At 42.4% G+C, this 18,216-nt stretch overlaps 1 long non-coding RNA gene across 3 annotated transcripts in view; it reads right to left on the bottom strand.

The window, feature by feature from the left end:
- Positions 1-660: 660 nt before the first annotated feature.
- LOC107077529 (uncharacterized) overlaps positions 661-18,216 on the bottom strand; it is a 41,661-nt gene continuing 24,105 nt past the window's right edge. For all 3 annotated transcript variants that reach the window (XR_011191088.1, XR_011191089.1, XR_011191090.1), the window contains one exon: positions 661-4,638. This is a non-coding gene — a long non-coding RNA (uncharacterized lncRNA). The remainder of the gene's footprint in view (positions 4,639-18,216) is intronic.

The following is an 18,216-nucleotide window of genomic DNA, read 5'->3' as shown; positions in this document are numbered from 1 at the left end:
ACATTTTAATTATTCCTTTATGTGTTATACAACTGTAAACGATTACATAACCGGTGATGGCACATTCTGTGTGTTACAAGAAACAAAATCATATCCAGCCTCTCGTGTCCAGTCCACGAGGCTGCGATGCAGTATCTCCTGGCTCTCACTTGAGCTACACTTTTCCGCCCCCTGTGAAAGAGTGATGTGGCCCGGAGATCCGGCGCGAGCAGAGGCCAGATCCACACTGAGGCGCAGACAGTGAGAAGACACAGCATTGGCGCCCTTGGTCCTGCTTCACGCGCGAGGGCTGTCTTTTCGGCGTGGAGTTAACCTCTGCTTGTTCCCATCCAGGGGAGCCACACAGTCAAACAGACCGCCTCCTGGCTGCCTGCTACGTGCGCCCGGTGACACAGCGACGTGCGTCCGTGTGACTCAGGGCCCGTGCGGCGTGGAGGCTGGGGGGAAGGAGCTATGGAGCTATTCTGAGAAGCAGCCCTGCCCCAGCCGCTGTCCCCTCTCTGCAGGCACAGGCTGTGGATTGTTTGCCTAACAAAAGCTTTCTCCTGGAGCAGCAGGGGTGTCAGATTACCTCTGAAGGGCTGAGTCCAGAAGTTGCTCACATGTTTATCCGTAGCGGGGGTGGGTGGAAAGCAAGCTGTGGAAGACTGTAAACACCCGTGGAAAACAAAGATATTTATTTTTATTTTATTGTGAGGCAGACATGCTTGCACGCATAATTACAATGAGACGGTGGCTTGTTTACCACTTTCAGCATTATAGTTTTGTGTGCTTTTTTTTAAGCTTTATTCAGTTTTCTGTTCTGCAAAAACCGTCCAACTGAAAAATGAAATGTTCTCAGGGCAATCTCTTGAAATTGTTGATGGCTGAGGCTAAAAGGAGAAACCCCACTTAGAAAAACACATGGTTATGTTTCGGCTGGCAGTGTGGAGTTGGTGCAAATCCCAGGTGAGAAGCTGTTGTTGTGCCCTTGAGCACGATGCTTTGCTCTGATCGCTCCAATAAATGCTCTGCTGGGCAAATGGGCGATCTCCTGGCCATCCTTGTAAATGTGAAGTTGTTCAAAATGGGCATTTCTGGATAAATAAAAGATTCAAAAGGTGTAGTAAACCCCAGTAAAATCACTGTGGAATAATCTAAGGTATGATTAGGAAAATCAATGCATGTTGTGAGCCCAGTAAAAAAATGATCAATTTGCAAAATCATCATGCATATTTACCAAGGTAAACTGTCACATGGGCCCACTGAGGTGAAATGTGAAAGGACACCTTTCTTGGCGTCATGCTCATCCAGCTGTTATTAGTTTCATTTCAGAGTTCTTTTCCAAGCTCCTTTCAATCAATGAATCACTGTCTTCAATGTGTTTTGGTAGTCTGTTCCTTGTAAATAAATGCTTCTTATTCTTTCATTTCTAATCTGTTATCGCTTAATTTCAATTTTTGTCCTCTGTCCTTTGTGTTTCTGAGTCTGAAGTACTCCTTTGGGTTGATTTTTCTCAGTTCTTTCAGGATTTTAAATAACAGATCTCCCCAAAGTGGCCTTTGTTCACAGATAAAGTGATTCAGTTCTTTCATGTTGTCTGTGTGTCATATTCCCTTCAGTCTGAGTATCATTGCAAATGCTTTATGTTTTCTCATTCTCTGACTGGTGAGAGGGTGGAAAAGTCTGGGTGCAGTACTTTGGATGAGGTCATAGGAAAGCAACAGTTTTCATTTTTTTCACACTTGAATTTAAACTCTTTTGCACACCCCAGCAATCTGCTTTTTATTACTTCCTTTCATTGTCTGACTGGGTATTAAAAGGTCAGCTTTAAATTCAGGATCTGCTGGTGCAGTACCACCATTTAATGTTTGTATTTACGCTTAATTTGTAATGTTTTCACCAAGTCCCATGCAAATTCCTATCAGCTGTGTATCTGAAACCATTTGCAAGACAAGAGTGTCAAGGAAATAAATTCCTAAACATGGGCGAGAAAATCCAACATAATTTGTGAGTTGGACGAAGAGCTGGGTTAGAAACAGGAAACAGGAAGTCCTTTTAAGGGAACTAACCTCATCTCCATGCATTTGCAGTTTGTGCTTTGAAACCTTATTAATATTTATATTTGTTTTACTATACTGTTTGTTAAATGTTGACTGACATTTAACTAATATTTTAAAAGTTCACATTTTTCATTCAGTGCTTATGTAAGACTGCTTTCCAGGTTTCTACACGTGCTGCCTGCTTTCAAACTTTGCATTGCAGCTACCAGGTTATCCTGGTCAACCAGTTTTTACAGTGTATGTAAAAAAAAGCCTTCTGTATTTCTTCAAGTTTCCATCTAGGACCTAGTTACATTCACAGGGCCTGTATGCAGAACTGTTTCATTTTTTAGTTGACATAAAAAAGACCAATGAATAAGTTGCGATCACCATGATTTATCCTACTCGGATATGCTGGACTGCTGGTATATGTGGCACAGCCAGCGAAGTAAAATATTTATTAAAATCTGGTGTAGTCGTAAAAAAGGCTGGACCAAGATGACATTAACCAAAAAGTCACTGAAACTGACCACAACCTGACCGTAGTGCATAGCAAAGAAACCCAATTGTCAGACCCTAGAAAGTGTCAGCTGTTCCTGTTGCTCTGGCTGCAGTGTTAGGTCATTATCAGACCCATTGTTTCAAGTGGGCCGAAGGGGATACTGCAGCCTCAGCATGCCTGAAGTAGTCATCCAGGCACGATCTGTTCGGCATTATTTTCATCGCTGCCGCATCCGAGGAGCCCAGCCAATGGAGGAACTGTAATGTAGCAGTGTCCTTGCAGAGCGCCCCTGTGGCTGGGTTCGCTGAGACTGAGGCCGTATCGCCTCTCTGTGGTGTTGAATTAAACTGGGAAACACTGTGGCAAGACGTGTAGATGCTTATAAAGTGAAGGGCTGACCTAGTGAAATTTGTCTGTGTGATGGTGAAAACACTGGGGACAGAGCGCGTAAGCCCTGCTGACTTTCTTGTGTTTTTTCTGTTTCTTTCTCACTTTTCTCCTTGTTAGAGACTCTGTTTCAGTCTTCTCTGCCTCCTCTCGTTTCTCGCAGCCTTTCCTTCTGTGCTTCACCCCCTCTGTCTCATCGTTCTCTGCCTCTTTTTCTTTTCCTCCCATTTGCTGTGTCACTGGCTCTTTTTTTTTCATTCTGAGTCTTGGTTTCATAAGTTTCATGTCTTGGCCAACAGGCTTAATGGAGTTGCGCCACAGCAACTGAAATCAACAGCAGTTCAAGGCAACTACAGAAATGGACTATTGTTGATTTGTCTATTTGAGGTTAATTAGCTGAAGTAGACTAACTCTACACTAAGAAAGCAGAAATTTGTCAAGCAAAGTATGAGGTCAAAGCAACCTGTCTGAATTGAACCCTTCATCACCCTATTAGTATACTGTTTCCTCCACTATTGCTAATGATTGATGACATTCCCCTGTTTGTAACTGGTAATGCTTGTGGGTGGATTCTAGTTTATGCATTTCTGGACAAACTTTCAGGTTACAACCAGGCACATTAAGCTTGCAGTGCAACTCACATATAGTGGTTTCAAAAGCAAATATGCATTGAGACTGAAAGACGTTAGAGGTAGTGATACCTCTGAGATAGAATAGAGTATCTCATTTGCAGGATATTTTCTTATAGTCTAAATTGATTACATTTACAGCACTGCTTTTACAGTTTACAAGATGCTAAGTATGTCTAAACTTGGTGCAAAGTTCAGAGTGAGCTTAAGAAAATTTGATAAAACGTGGGCACTGTGGATCTTTCAAAATCCAGCTGCTAGTGTCTCTGTGTAAACCTCCAAACTATGTTTTCCTGTTCAGAGTAACACTGATAGCAGTGTTAATACAACACAGTGCAGAGAGCCTCTAGATAGTAATCTTCTCCACTGTGACATGCAGCTCAGTACTGAGCAGCAATTCCTTCTCTCTCTTTCCCACCTTCTGGTACCAGAAATCAGTCCTGCATCCCTCTCCGTCCAATTGTTCCTTTTAGCGGGTGAAACATGTCATCTCTCCACTTGAACTCACAGCTGTGAAAACTTCAGCGCAGTATGCATTCAAAAAATAAGCTCAGTACAGTGAACGGTCCGCCTCCTTTCCATCAGGATACCATGTGCAAAAAGTCTAGATGCATATGTCAGACTGGAGCGACGTGGGACATGCAGGAATTCCCGGATCCCTGCTGTCGCTGTTGTGCCTCGATTGTTTCATTTGCATTTTAAGTGGTCAGAGAATTCACTCGGCCCAAAGCTGGCAGAGCAGGTTTGCTGTGTAAAAGAGAGGCTGCAGTTCAGGACGGCTCTCCTTGCACGTTGCACATTACCAGCAAATCCCAGGCACAGGCTTATGGTGTTTGACTTTCCGAAAACGCAAAGGTGACATCATGGATCTTTCAGAGCTCACAAGTGAAAACCACATGGAAATGGTTTTATACTGAGAGCTGGAGCTACCTGCTCACAATCTCACGGACAAATTCATGCGGTTGACTCTCCCTTTGTCCCTAATAGAGAATCTGGTGCAAGGGAACGTGGGGGTGGGCACGAATCGGAGCAAGGCAGCTCTCTCTTCGGCTGTATTTACGTGCGGCAGGTCAGATGTCTGGAAACCGTTGTTGGGAAACTGAGCCGAAAGAAAAACAAACAAGAAGAAAATCAATACACCCTGGCACTGCATCAGTGGGCAAAATGCTCATATTCCCAAACACAGGAAGCTAAGCAGGTATGCAACAACAGTAAATACGTCCAGACACCGATTTGCACCTCTTCCCAGGGTTCCCCCGTGCCTGCATTGCTTCTGCGGCGGTGTCCTGTGTTTTTATGGCTCTTGTCTAGGCTTCACTGTGTATGTACCAGGAGTCCACCGGTGCTGTTCTGCACTTTCACTGCCGTATGTCACAGTCGTGTTTTATCGCAGGCGGCAACAACTCGACCCCGCAAAAAGAAAACAAACAAAGAACCTGCCACTGTGGAGATGAATTCAATGACTTAATGACTTGCCCTCAGTCGGCTGTGTGTAAGACCCAGCAGCCTAATCTTTTTTTTTTTCCATGGAGGACCTTGCAAGAAACCGGAGCACACCTGCAGTGTTACAGCTTATCCCCTCCTCCACCTCTGCCCCCAACCCCCCCCCAGTCTGTGGTGTGAAAGCCGTTATGTTGTGTGTTTGTTTGACTCCTCGGAAAGACCTGAAGTTCCCCTTTGTTACTGTGTCACAGCAGCTCAGCGCAAGAATTCAAACCACACTGTAACAAGAACAGTATCCAGTGCACTGCGTACTGGCAGAGATGCCATTGCACAAGGGGGTTCGTTAGCAAATTCGTTATTGCAGCAAACCTGGTGGACTGCCTTGAATGGAACCCTCTCCACTACAAAGGAAGAGTGCTCTTGATAAGTAAACCCGGAAATGTGCAGAACAGCCCACTTATAGGCCACAAAGCTATGCACATCATTTAATTAAACCCTATTTTTGCTTTTGGGCCAACCTGGAATCTGCACGTAAATTTGCAGACATTCGTACCGTTCCTATTTAGACACCTATGTATTTCACTAATCTTTGCGATTAAAAATGAGCATCAGTAGCTATAGCATCGGAATCACTTTCGCAAAAACAATTTCCTCTTGCAGATATCACTGATATGTATTTTGATTGTCTAATGTGCTAACTAATTAATTTAACTCCTGTTTACAACACAAATGGGATTCCAGATACTACGTGCTGAGCAGCAGCCTGCTACAAGTAAAGATGGAGAGACCCCATCGGCTGCTTTCATTTAGCCAGGGAGAGTCAGAATCAGTGTGTTTTCCCCCGTTCACTCCTTTCTCTGTGCGTGATCTTGTTTTGGCAGCTGCACAGCCCTGGACCCACACCGCCCTCCCTGTCTCTCACTCCTCTGACCAGGCCCAGCACACAGTCCACACTGCTGACCTCCTGCAGGCCACCTTCGCACATCACCTTTCTCAGCCTCTGATTCTTGGGACATCTATCAAAACACTCTAGTCCTTTATTCCTCCATATCATTGGTACTGCCGCCATAAGTGTGTATCTGCCTGGTGTGAGTCAAACCCAGTGCTGTGTGTTCATCTGAGCCACTTCTTTGTGTTCAGCAGTGCCAGTTGAAGTTAGTGACAGTTCTTTTTTTCCCTCATGTAACTAATTCAGGACGTGAGTCACTGACAGGGGTAGCTTAGGATAGAGTAGAGGGATATGGGGAGCTCTGTGTCCCTGTTTATCTGACTTTTTACACAGCAAGTTCAGCACAGGGGAAGCTGTCTTTCTGCAGAGTAGCATACAGTAGAGCTGTATTAGAAGTTTAAAATAGTGAAGTCAAGTGAAAAAAGCAGTTTCAATCACTAAATCATTTGCCTACAGTGAATACCAACAACAGACAAAAATCAGTTATATAAAAATGTACTTCCTGTCTCTGTTTTCTGTTTCTCTCTCATAAGTGCAAGGAAGTTAAAAAAAAAATCTTTAAGATCTTTTCTAGCTGGTCTTTTTATTAATGACCTTTGTTATTGTTTTGAGGGTAAGAAAGACACCATTCAGTTAATTGGTGTTAATTGGTAAATTCAGCTCTGCCATACAAAGCGTTGCCTCTGGCCACTTTTAGATGGAGCCCAGATCCCAGGCAAACAGGTGAGATTTGCTATCTCCTGTTTTGTGGCTGCGGTATGGTTTTTTTTAAAGGAACTGGAAAGAAAACACAATACAGCTCTCCGCTCTGATGTGGACAAAGGTCTGTGGGCTAGTAAAGCTGTCCTTTTGGTGAGCCCAGAACGTGTGTCTGCTGTAATCGTCCCCAACAGCAGACGCTCACAGAGGGCTGTCCCTCGAAACTACATTTTCCGAAAAAACGCCAAACAGGTGTCTTGCAGCCAGATACTGTGCTCGGTTTTCGGTTTTGTTTTTGCAGTTTGTAGAAAAAGTGCAATTTGGCTCTGTCTTTTTTTCATTACTATGATGCTATAAATACATCAAAATGTCCTCTGTGCTGTGTGTGCGCTTAGTCAAAGAGGAAGTACAGAGGGCTGTATCACCAAGGTCTCCACTACCACAGGGGGTGGGAGAGGGGGATGGGTGATTTCTGGTAAATTACACATTGCTCCCCTGGGGATGAGTTAGGGTGAGGTTTGTAATCTGCTGCTGAAATGAAAGATCTCAGGGCATGTTTTCTTTCTGAAGTTCTGTGTTCCAAAGGATATATTGGCACAGTTATAAGGAGCTGCCATCTGCTCTTTGACACAGCCTTACAGAATGAAATCTGGGGTGGAACCTCCCCACGTTCAGTGACTCTGGAGCTGATGCTGATGGATTTGGGAAGATGAAAGCTGGCACTTACTTTCAAAAATGTGTCTTCCCTGTTCGCAACCTGTCTTTAGGTCTGTGCTTTTGAAGGGTTCAAACCTTTGTCATCATCAGCTAGAAAGGCTGCCTAAGAGTGGAGGTGATGAGTCAGCATTTTTTAACAACATTGGCCAAATAAACCCCATTGAGATTCATTATTTCAGTTCATGAATGGAGCCATGTGGCCTCTGTTGACATAATGCTGCTCTCCTGCAGCCAGAATACCTGGAATGTCCATGTTACAGATAGTTGCAGTATATCACTGCTTAGAACTCCTCTGACACAATGCAATATGGTTTGACATTCGGTTTTGTGGTTTGGAGAAATGTGGCACTGTATTTTTTTTGTGAATTCCCTTTTTTATTAGATATCAAAGCCCATCTTTCAGTATCGGGCCCAGGAAGCTGTTTCAAATGTTATTTGGGCTAGAACGGTTTTTAATTTCATATGTGATTCAGCCTCAGGACGGGAAAGGTAATACAGTCACCCAGCAGGATCTGTCTGTAGGATCGACGGTGGCCAAGTGCTATTAAATGAAAGCTTTCCTATACAAATGACTCTTGGGTGTTGCCCAGTTTTTGTGAAAGTTTCTTTTCTGCTTCATGATTTTACAGGGTTGCTTGAGGTTCTTTGCTTCTGTATTAAATAAATGATGTTGTACCGCCCCCACAACTTTGTCTGCCCTCAGCCAACCATGATGGGTGACTCTCTACATAACTTTTTCAAACTGTTGGACAGGGGTCCCAGTTGCTGGGGGTAGCCCCCGCCCAGCAAGGGAATCCCCTCACCCGACAGGACTTACCCCACTAGATTAGCCTCTGCCCATTCAAGAACGCAAAAAGCACAGAGAGAGGCTCTGGTGAACAGTACAGTGGAATTTGGAATGTGTGATTGGACAGGCATTTTCATTTAATCTGTATCGTCTTCCAACAGTTTCAAACACATTGGCATCACATTAAAGTGAAATATTGCGTGTGTGAAAACTGTTCATATCACCCAGAAGAGAAATGTTAGCTTAAGTCGAAGCGCTTCAATTTCTAAACAGCAATCAGCTGCTTCCATGAGTTTTGTTTTTTTGAAAGCATGTCTGTTGACACTACTGTAACCCAGGCTTTTGGCCCAGTGACATTGTCGTCATGGAGACTGGGAGGGGGAACTGGAAGGTGTGTGTTATGGAGTGGGGGATTAAGAAGGGTTATAAACGAGAGGTGGACATTTGGCTCTTCTGACCCATTTGGTTAGTTCGTTGCAAATGAGCTATTAACTGATCCGAGGAACTCATCCTCTCATCTGGCTGTTTCTTGAAAGAAGCAACAACATGGTTTGTTAGCCTTTTCCATTCCCCCACAACCCTCTGGGCAAAGAAGCACCTTGTCTTCTTATTTGTAATTGCAGTTTAATTTCCAGCAGGCAATAACTCAGGTTTTGGGAAAACTTGTGACGGGACTTAGCAGGCAGGATTGTTTATTTCAGGTGAGTGGTTTGGGACAGTTCCAGAGAGGACCGTAATTCATCCTTGGCTGGAACACTTGCCTCCACCTGATGTTGCTTTCCATCCTCCAACCAATCAATGGCACCAAGGCATGATTACCTGATCGGTGCACTGTATTCATTCCTTTCTGTGAGTACCTATTGATCAGGATTGACATTCAACAGGTTAAATCACCAGGTCACCTGTGCCCAATCTACACCCCTCTTGTCAATGCAGAGATTCAGTGCTTAAGCAACACTCAAAGACACTGGGGATTATTGTGGATTACTCTGTCATCAATGATCAGTTAATTAAAACGATGCCATGAATATTTAATCATCTTCCAAAATAAGTATACTTTACTTTTCTAAAACATCCCAAAATATAGTGATAGATCTCTTTAGATTCTCGGTATATGTATATAAACTGAAATGCACTCCATTACCTATTGACTAATTTATAGCACTTCTGTTTCTGAAGTTTGTTGTCTTTTGTCACACCTACTGTTGTATGTGTACTGCATCTCTGTTTTTGCTTACTTTTAGGTTGTTTGCCATGCAAACTAACTTTTCCAACTAAAAAAGAAGATTCTGGAAAGACTTCTTAAAGGCAGATAACCCAGTTTCACTCTTTAAGGGGGCAGTTCTTCAGTGCACTGGTGCAAGTGGATGGACTCTGATTCAGTTTCCTGGTGCCCTTCCTTTCCCTCGGCTTTGAGTGGACTGGCCAGTCAGCTGTGTCCCTTCAGTGATCAGCCATGGCCTGAATTAGGGTCAGGGTTACCACCAGCCAGTTTTCACATGTTTGTGCACGACAGGCAGCAGAAAGACAGGGAAGTCACGGATACTGTGATCAATGTGAGAAGGCAGGCGCACTCGGAGAACACCGGCATTAAGGACTGTGCATGAATCATTAATTACCCGCAAGCCCACTTAATGAAGTGACAGCATTTGAATAATTAGTGATCCTATGAAGGCATATTTATATAGTTGCAGCCTGAGGACAAGAAAATGGAAGCAGGAATAAAAAAAAACATGGGTGTACTGCCAAAAGCTTTATAGATTAGCCTTACAAACGTTTGTCTCCTTATCAGGAAACAGAGCTGTATGTGCATTCTATACTTTGTACATATATATATTATAACTCATAATGTCCCATTCACTCCTGTTTTCTGATTTTCTTTTTTATTTTAGATGCCCAATGATCATTTTCCAATATCGTAACACCTTCCTTACGTGCAAGGGGCAGACAAACTTTTGCTTTGGATCGCAGATTAACTCACACAAACCTGATTAACAGGTTCCCAGGTGGAGCAGATTTGTAAGGGTGCTAGACATTTACATACAGGGTTCGGTTAGGTCAGCAGTGCAGCATAATGATTATGGCTCTAATTCATGATTAGAAGAGTGTGGGTTCAAAAATAAGTGTGACACTGGTGCTGTACCTCTGTACAAATTGTATTTCCCAGATTACTTTACCAAATCCAACTGTTAAAGTGGGTGTCAGAGTGTGTGGGCTTTATAGACCAATACTGTGTAGATCCATTTATTGGGAAAAGATAAAAAATAATATCACCCAATACTTGTTCTAACAAATTACTGTCAGTGAAACTATACAGCATCTAGGCAGGGGTTCTCTTCATATAAAACCAGCTCATTGCAATGCAAAACATAAAGTGAAGTTAAAAGCTGGTTTAAATCTTTATATTTACAAATTCACCTTTGCTGCATGTTATTCGTACCATTTGAAATAAACGTTCTAGCTAAAACACAAGACATGCAGTGTGCTGAGAGAGGGTTCTGGCAGTTCTGCTTGGGGGAGGGGATCTCTGTTCAGGCCAGTCAGCTAATTGAGACAGAGCCAGCAGGGCTAAGGAGATTAGTGCTGTTCTCCAGTGTGTCATCATCCCCCTCCGCAAACAGAATCATTAAGGCTGAGCCTTGAGAGAGACAGATATAGGCCCAGAGAAATGCACACAACAAGCATGCAAAGGCACAGTCCCGCTCGCTGACACGCCCGCCCGCTGCAGGAGCACACCCAGACCGCCGTGACACGCGCAGAGAGATCCTCTCCTTCCCGCAGAACAAACGCGTTTCCACGCAGTCATGTAAACCTGCAGAAAAACTCACACACCTACACAAGTATGCACACAGAGAGACATGAACATCCTCTGTCTCTCTTGAAACATCCTTCAGGTACAGCATTAATGATCAGTCTTGGAAGAGAATGAATTTTGGTAGAACTTGAAGGAGAACTCTGTAATCCAGAACACTAACAATTGGTTTTGAATATATAAAGCCCTGGTCTAAACACGTCTGGGGGGAAAGGACCACAGATAGCACTGTAGACGACCTGAAACTGCCTAATTACTTGGAATGGCAAAGTCCTTGATTTGTCCCATCGTGGTCTTCAAGAGGCTCAACACAGCTGGCTTCTTTTAGGAATCTTAAGAACTCAGGAAAGCAGTTTTTGTACCAGTTAGGGATCAACTTGTCTCATTTCTCTTTTCTCCCCAAGTCTTAATCTACTGTTGATTTACGAAGAGATCTTGAAAACCTGCTGGGTTACAGCTCTCCAGCACCGGGACTCTCGACAGTGAGTGCCCTTGCTTGTCCCACTGCAAGAGCCTGGCGACAGGGAGGTACATGGCTGCTCACTCCGTGTGTCATCATGGCTCTTAAAAATAGTAGCCTTTCATTAAACACCCTCCACATTGAGCAATAACTGGAGATGTGTCAGATGACAGCAACACTGGTCCACTGTGCTGCCTGTTCTGGTTCAATATCCTGTTTTTTTTTTGCTCGGCTATGAAGCCCACACTGTGTTTTCGTTCTCCCCAGGAAGCTGTGGGAGATGGAGCAGATCTTTTGTTGTGAAAGTCAGTCAGCCCTGAATGTGGCATGAAAACAACACATGACCTTTGGGGAAAAAAAAAAGGTGGAAAACGTCACCCTCTCCGTTGCGCAGATCACAACCCAAATTTGAGGATTGCGCAAATGCAATAACGACACAACTCAAAACAGCAGCCTGTCACATGCATGCATTATCACCCACTTCAATCACAGTGCAAGGTCACACTGGTGTCAGACATCTTCAATTGGTTCCTTATGATTATTAGTTCAGCTCACAGTGCTGTCTTAAATCCCAGGAGACAGTGTGCCTGGTTCTGGAGTGGGCTGGCCCTGACCAGTAGAAATGTACTGTACAGTGTGTGTTTTTTAGGAGTGGTTGCGAGTCCACCTTTAGTCAAAAATGTCTCTCTGGTTGTCAGAGAGACAAAAGTAATGGGGTTCTGAATTCTGCCTTCTTATTCTGTGTGGATGAATAGTTTTAATCTTCCTTTCCAAAAAAGCAGAATTACAAGTTAAGAAACAGACATTCTTTAGGTTCATGTTTAGGGATAGGAGTATTAACAGTAACTGTACAGCTACACTGGTGCCCTGGTTAAATTCCACTCTGGGCTTGTACAGTCTGATCTCCATGAAGTTCCCTCTCAACTCAACAGGTGAAGTAAGTTCTCACTTCTCCACCGGATCAAAGTCTATACACATGATCAGCATAATTGAAAGGATAACAACGTATAAACAACAGCGCCTTATCAAAAAAAAATATTCTAAATGTTGAGAAGTTGATGTCCATCAAAAATGACTGATCCATTGAAAAAATGTGGCTCTGTATTTAGACGAAACTGCACAATTTATGAACAGATCCAAATAATTTAGAAAAACAGGGATCTGGAGGGATAAACTACTGACACAAACATGCATATTAACAAGGCAGAGCTCCATTTCAAATAAAAACAAGAAAGAAAGCTCTGTGATTAGATCTAGACTGTATGATTGCTTGACCATGAATGGTTGATTTAGATTTCAGTTTCTTACAAAGATGTACACTAGGAATTGTAAACTGAACACAATATAAGACAATCAGATAAAGAATGTCAAGAAAACACTTGTTCTTCCAATGGGAATGGGAAGAAACAAAGACAGGTCATCAATGGGATTTTATAATAAAAGATCTGATCAATGTAGCAAATGGTATGCTATAACTGAGAGCTCTTGCTGACCATTGAGCTTTGAGGTGAAAGGTAAGATGGTCAGTGCAGATTTCAGAGCATGCTGGCCTTCTGTGCTGCTGCAGGGGCTGGTCATTATTGGTCAATAAGCCCTACTGATAACACTACTCTTAAGAAAAAAAACACATACAGGAGCTGGGAGAGAAAGGGGTAAGTGCAGTAGTTGACAGTTCTTGTGGTTTTTGATTGTGACAAAATGTTTACACAACCCATTGCTTGCAAAGGGTGTGGAGGCCCCTGGACGCAACAGAAGAAAATAGGAGTGAGGTCACTACAAAGTCTTGGTCCATTTAGAGGCTGTTTTAGGGGCCTACTAGTCCGGGAGGAGATTAGCAGTTGGAAGGTGTGTACTCAATAAGTCTGTTCTTGTAGTGACACACCTTACACCCCACCCACCCTCCTTCGCAACACATACCACATACGGCACAGAGCTACTTTGGGCCAGCACCTCAACAGTTCTGAACAGCGGGCCTGCTTGAAAAAGCTCCCCACCCAGCCAGTGAGCACAGAGCCTCATTAGCACAACAACAGTCTGGGGAAGGAGGAAGGAGGAGGGCCTGTTGAAAGAGAGAGGTAGTGAGAAAGAATTTAGAAAGAAAGAGGATGGAAGGGGGGAGTGACAAGATGGAGGAATAGAGGGATTGTTGAGGAATGGAAGAAAGGGTAGATTCAAGGGTAATGAGAGAAGGAGGAAGGAGAAAGAAAGGACATAGGGAAGCAACCGAAGAGAGATGGAAAGAGGAACTTAAAGGATGTGTCCTAGTGCTTGGAGCAACAGTATTTGATTAACAATAACGGTTATTCTGCTATCAGTTTAGATCATTCTACATTTAAATGTAGACATCTTCACAAGGAAATTAGAGAGAGATACAATGAGCACATTCTTTGTACAATGAATTGCAAGTACGTCAGTCTCATCCAGCAATTGTGCTTGAGAGTTTATATCAGAAAAAATACTAAATGAGTTTTAAATGTCTCAAATTACTTTAGGGGTTCTGCCATCATTTGAAACCATTTTCCCAACCAGTAACACACTGGATCAACCTTATTCATCTATCAACCACCATTCAGTGTCAGTACAGGAACTGGTCACACTGAACCAATTCCTACTTAGCACTGCTTAGACACAAGACTCTACACGTAGATTGTAGACTAGTATTTTAAGTACCCTATCAACAACGCTGCTTGGCTGGTCTGTCCGTCTATGGAAGTGATGACAATGTGGACACCATGGTGAAAAGCTGGTTGCCTTAGGTCTTTTGGCTCTCTGGAGTGGCAGAAGATCAGGGCTGACCTCCATATTGCTAATTGGCCAAGAAAAACACAACAGCTGAGAAGCATGTCCCAACAGGTCTCTCTGCACCCATGTTGAATATTCTGGTGTTTTAGGTTATTAACTGATTTTTTTATCCATTGTGCAAATATTGATTTTCTAAATCAATCTCTAATAATACATTATCACCCAGTTTTCTACATTTTGTAAGGATAATGAGTGAGATATATTCATAGAATAATGATTCATCTACAGTGACCCAAGTGTTCAATGAAAAAATAAACATTTTATTTTTGTGTGGTGAAACTCATAAAAGCTATTTTTTTCTTTCATGCTAAAAAAAACTTTGCTGTGGCCAGGATTCAATTTTTGTGGTGGTACGCAATTCACATCTGGCTCTTTTGTAGATGAACTCTGGTCAGTGTTCACCTCAATTCTGCAGTCTGTGCAGTCTGATGTCTGATTGATGTGACTTTTCTTCTGGTGGATTTTCAAGTTCCAAAAGGCCATAAAGAGTTCATTGTTCTGGAGACATACATAATACTTATTTTTATCTGATTGCCTTTCGAGACAAAAGTGTCATAAACCTGAGGATCTTAGATGTTCAGATATAGCTTGCCTGTCTACATTTATGCCACTCTAAAACAAGATATGATCCCAGCATGCCTGCAGAACTATTGCCAGCTCTTGGCTTCTCATTGGCTGTAACATGGTGTCAGATGTCATAACTATGATATAACATACAAAGCAGTTCAAAGTTCCTCAATTATGTGTTGATTGTACTGTGCACGAAGAAGCCTGTTTGCATTGTGAATAGCAATCTAAACAGAGACCACAGCAACAGCAGGGGACTCAGCAGGGTCTGCATAATGAGGCAAAGGAATCCTTCCAATGTGCTTTGTAAACTTTTCTTCATTGTTCACTGTGATGTGAGCATCTTCTGATGATCTGCATGAACAAGAAGTCAAAGCAAAAGACAAGAAACAAATCTAACCGAAATGTCTTGACTTGGGTTTGGTTTGAGTAAACTTACCAATATTTATGTAGCTTCAGCAGTAATTATTGTTTCTTCAATTTGCTCAAAACCGTTTGAACGTTTGAACTCCATGCAATGGCTGCTGTATGTATTTGCCCACTTTCAGTATAAGTACTGGACCAGCTATGTTGTATCTTACATAAAAAAATTGTCAAACCTCTTTCAAAGTGGGTTACAAAATACATACGTGCAGCAATCTGCAAAGAATTCTGGATTTCAGAAGACTACAGCTTATTTTATAGCTCCCCACCACTGCACATTTAAGCAATCAACTTTAGAACAAGGGTATACAGTTTTTGCAATGTTAATGTTAATGTTAAGATAATTAAGCATAAATGTTGTGGACTTTACACGGGAAAGAATGAGTTTCTTAGGTAATCATTTATTAAGGATTCTCTACAGGCTGGGGCACAAAGTCAGGATAACAGGATGAGAAAATATGGAATACACCTCTCTTTCCTGATAGCAGCATAACTCAAGCTGTTCCTAGTCATCTATAATATGTTAGTTATTGAGGGTTTCAGAAATACAAAGTCGGTGGTTTTACCATTGACTTATAAGCACTCAGTAAGCTCCCTGTCTTTCAGTATAACAAAGCCCCCCTGTTAAAGCAGTCTTTCACAGTCTGCTGTTGGCTGAGAACTGGTTAATACTGGCTGGCAGCTGGTTTGTATTTAGGTGATATAGTTGGGCTGCTCTTGGCTCGATGTTGACTGCCAAGTCTTGCCTGTTTGCCCCAAACTTTGAAGAGCAAGATGGCATTGGTACGTGGTTACTGCTGTGTAGACAGCATGGCAGTAAATTAAATCCTGTGTTGATTGCCTTGGCTATTTGTTCTTGTACCCTACAGATTAAGCAGCTGTCTGTTTAAGGGCTAATTTTCTGAACATACAAGCAGAATAGAGGAAACAGTATGGAGAAGAAAGGGCTACATTCATTCAGTGATGGCAGTCGACAAGAATGGCAGTGAATCAGTGTCTGTGCTATGGCTTGGATATTGTTTCTGTGTACTTACAGCTAGAGAACTGGAGTGGATCAGCAAAGAGTGACAAATAGGCTCCTTTAGAAAATGGCTCATCTGGTCAAAGCCCCCATTCAGAAAGCGGGAAGTGTCCTGTAGCCTGAAAACTGCTGGTTCACATCCCTCTTTTATCATAGTCTAGTGTGATAGTGTGCTAAACACGGTGAAAGCGTGGTAACTTAGTGTGAAGTGTAAATTCAGGAGAAAGGGTTTAAAGATTAAGATATACGTGCAATATAAATCTTTCAGAAGAGAAAGAATAAAGTTTCAAAGATTGTAATCTACATTCAAGAGAAGATCTTGACTGAGAGATCGAAATTACCAGAGCCATGAAAATGTGCTGGATGAACCATTTGTAAGAGAAATAATAAATCCTTGAACAATACTGTGTCCGGAAACTGTGTTCACAAGAATTCCAGACACAAAGACATCACGAAGAAACAATTTCACACCCTTTGCAAACAGCGGGGTGAACAAACATTTTTTGTCCTGTTAAAAAGGACAAACTCCTTGACTCTGTGGCTTTGGCACAGTAGATGTAGTGAGTGAGGAAAAAAATGTCTTAGCTTTCAACTTTAGTTACTCATCGTGGAAGCAGAATTGTTGGCCAGAATCAGGATTGTTTTGTTTTGTTTTTATGTAAGATCGCGCAAAGAGCTCAACATTCATCCCAGAATTCAGTGTTTCTCCTCTTCCCTTCCAGCACCAGTCCTTTGAATTTGAGTGTCATTCTCTGCCAATGCAGGAGTTTTCCATGGTTCACTCTCCACAGGGAAGAGACTGGGAAAGAGGGAGGGGGCAGAGGCAGACAGAGTGAGTAAGGGATCGGCAGCGCTAGCTGCTCTCTGTCAGTTCACTCTGTGGTGATTTCCATATCAATATTTGAGTGGCACTGAAATATTTATGGCCCAGTGGTGACACAATAGGGCACGAGGCAGTGTGGCGCCTATAGTATTCCACTCCAGTGCTATTTTTGGGGGACATGATTCTTCAGCTTTACCTTAATCTTCTACTCCCCTTTTTAAAACTGTGTTACTTAATTTTTTATCATTTTTATTCATAACTCACTAAGATATTTACAGCTTGTGAATCGCTGCTCTTTTTTGAAAAAGGTTAGAGAATGTATGTATGCTGAACTCTGTAATATATCTGTTGCCTTTCGTCTCCATGTACTTCTTATTTTTCAGGAGAAGTGTTGAAACTGGCAGGGCGTTCTGCTGCTCTTCCTGCCCTGTTTTCAACCTTTTCTAGCTGTGTTTGTTGTCTCAGTTTGGACTTCCTTAAAGCTTGCCTGGCTTGTGGGCAATCGATTGGCAGAAAGGTCGGATCAATACAAGGCAACATGGAGAGGGAGGTTAGCATGGCAAGCAGTCTAAACAGAAAACACTAACAGGAAATGAGAAAGAACATCTAAATCTTCACATGTGGATTAGCCAGATGGTCTCATGAGATTTTATTTCACTTCTTACGTACATACAATCTTTTTTTCTATCAGGACAGTTGTTTTGTGCTTAAGGCTGCTTTTTTAATCAGTGCATTAAATCATTCTGACTTGCTGAGTGCCTCTGTATTTTGCCTTGCTATTTGTCTGTCAGTAAGCTTCTCTGATTGACCAATTATGATTCTGTACGTCTTGCATGCACAAGGTCCACTCTTCATGAATGATTATATAATCATGTGGAAGTGGTATGCATGATTAGGACTAGATACGTTACACATATGGCAGTGTAAAATCAGCAAATGTTGTTTATGTAATATCTGAATGACCTCCAAAAATGTCTGTTTCTTTGCAGCTGTATTTGTCCAGTTAGGGTTACTGAGCGTTAATTATTAGTTAAACTTCAAATAGATCTAGCCTTGACCTGAAGGTGTTTCTAAATGTGATCAGCATAATGTCACATCCCAACAGCCAACATAGTTAAAATTTAAAACACAAATCCGAGCATGCCAGGTTTAAAGTCCATGGCTTTTCCCAGTT

The sequence above is a fragment of the Lepisosteus oculatus genome, chromosome 11, assembly GCF_040954835.1.
Source record: "Lepisosteus oculatus isolate fLepOcu1 chromosome 11, fLepOcu1.hap2, whole genome shotgun sequence".
Taxonomy (NCBI): domain Eukaryota; kingdom Metazoa; phylum Chordata; class Actinopteri; order Semionotiformes; family Lepisosteidae; genus Lepisosteus; species Lepisosteus oculatus.
Note: the sequence above shows the minus strand (reverse complement) of the source record. Positions and strands in the feature narration are given on the sequence as shown.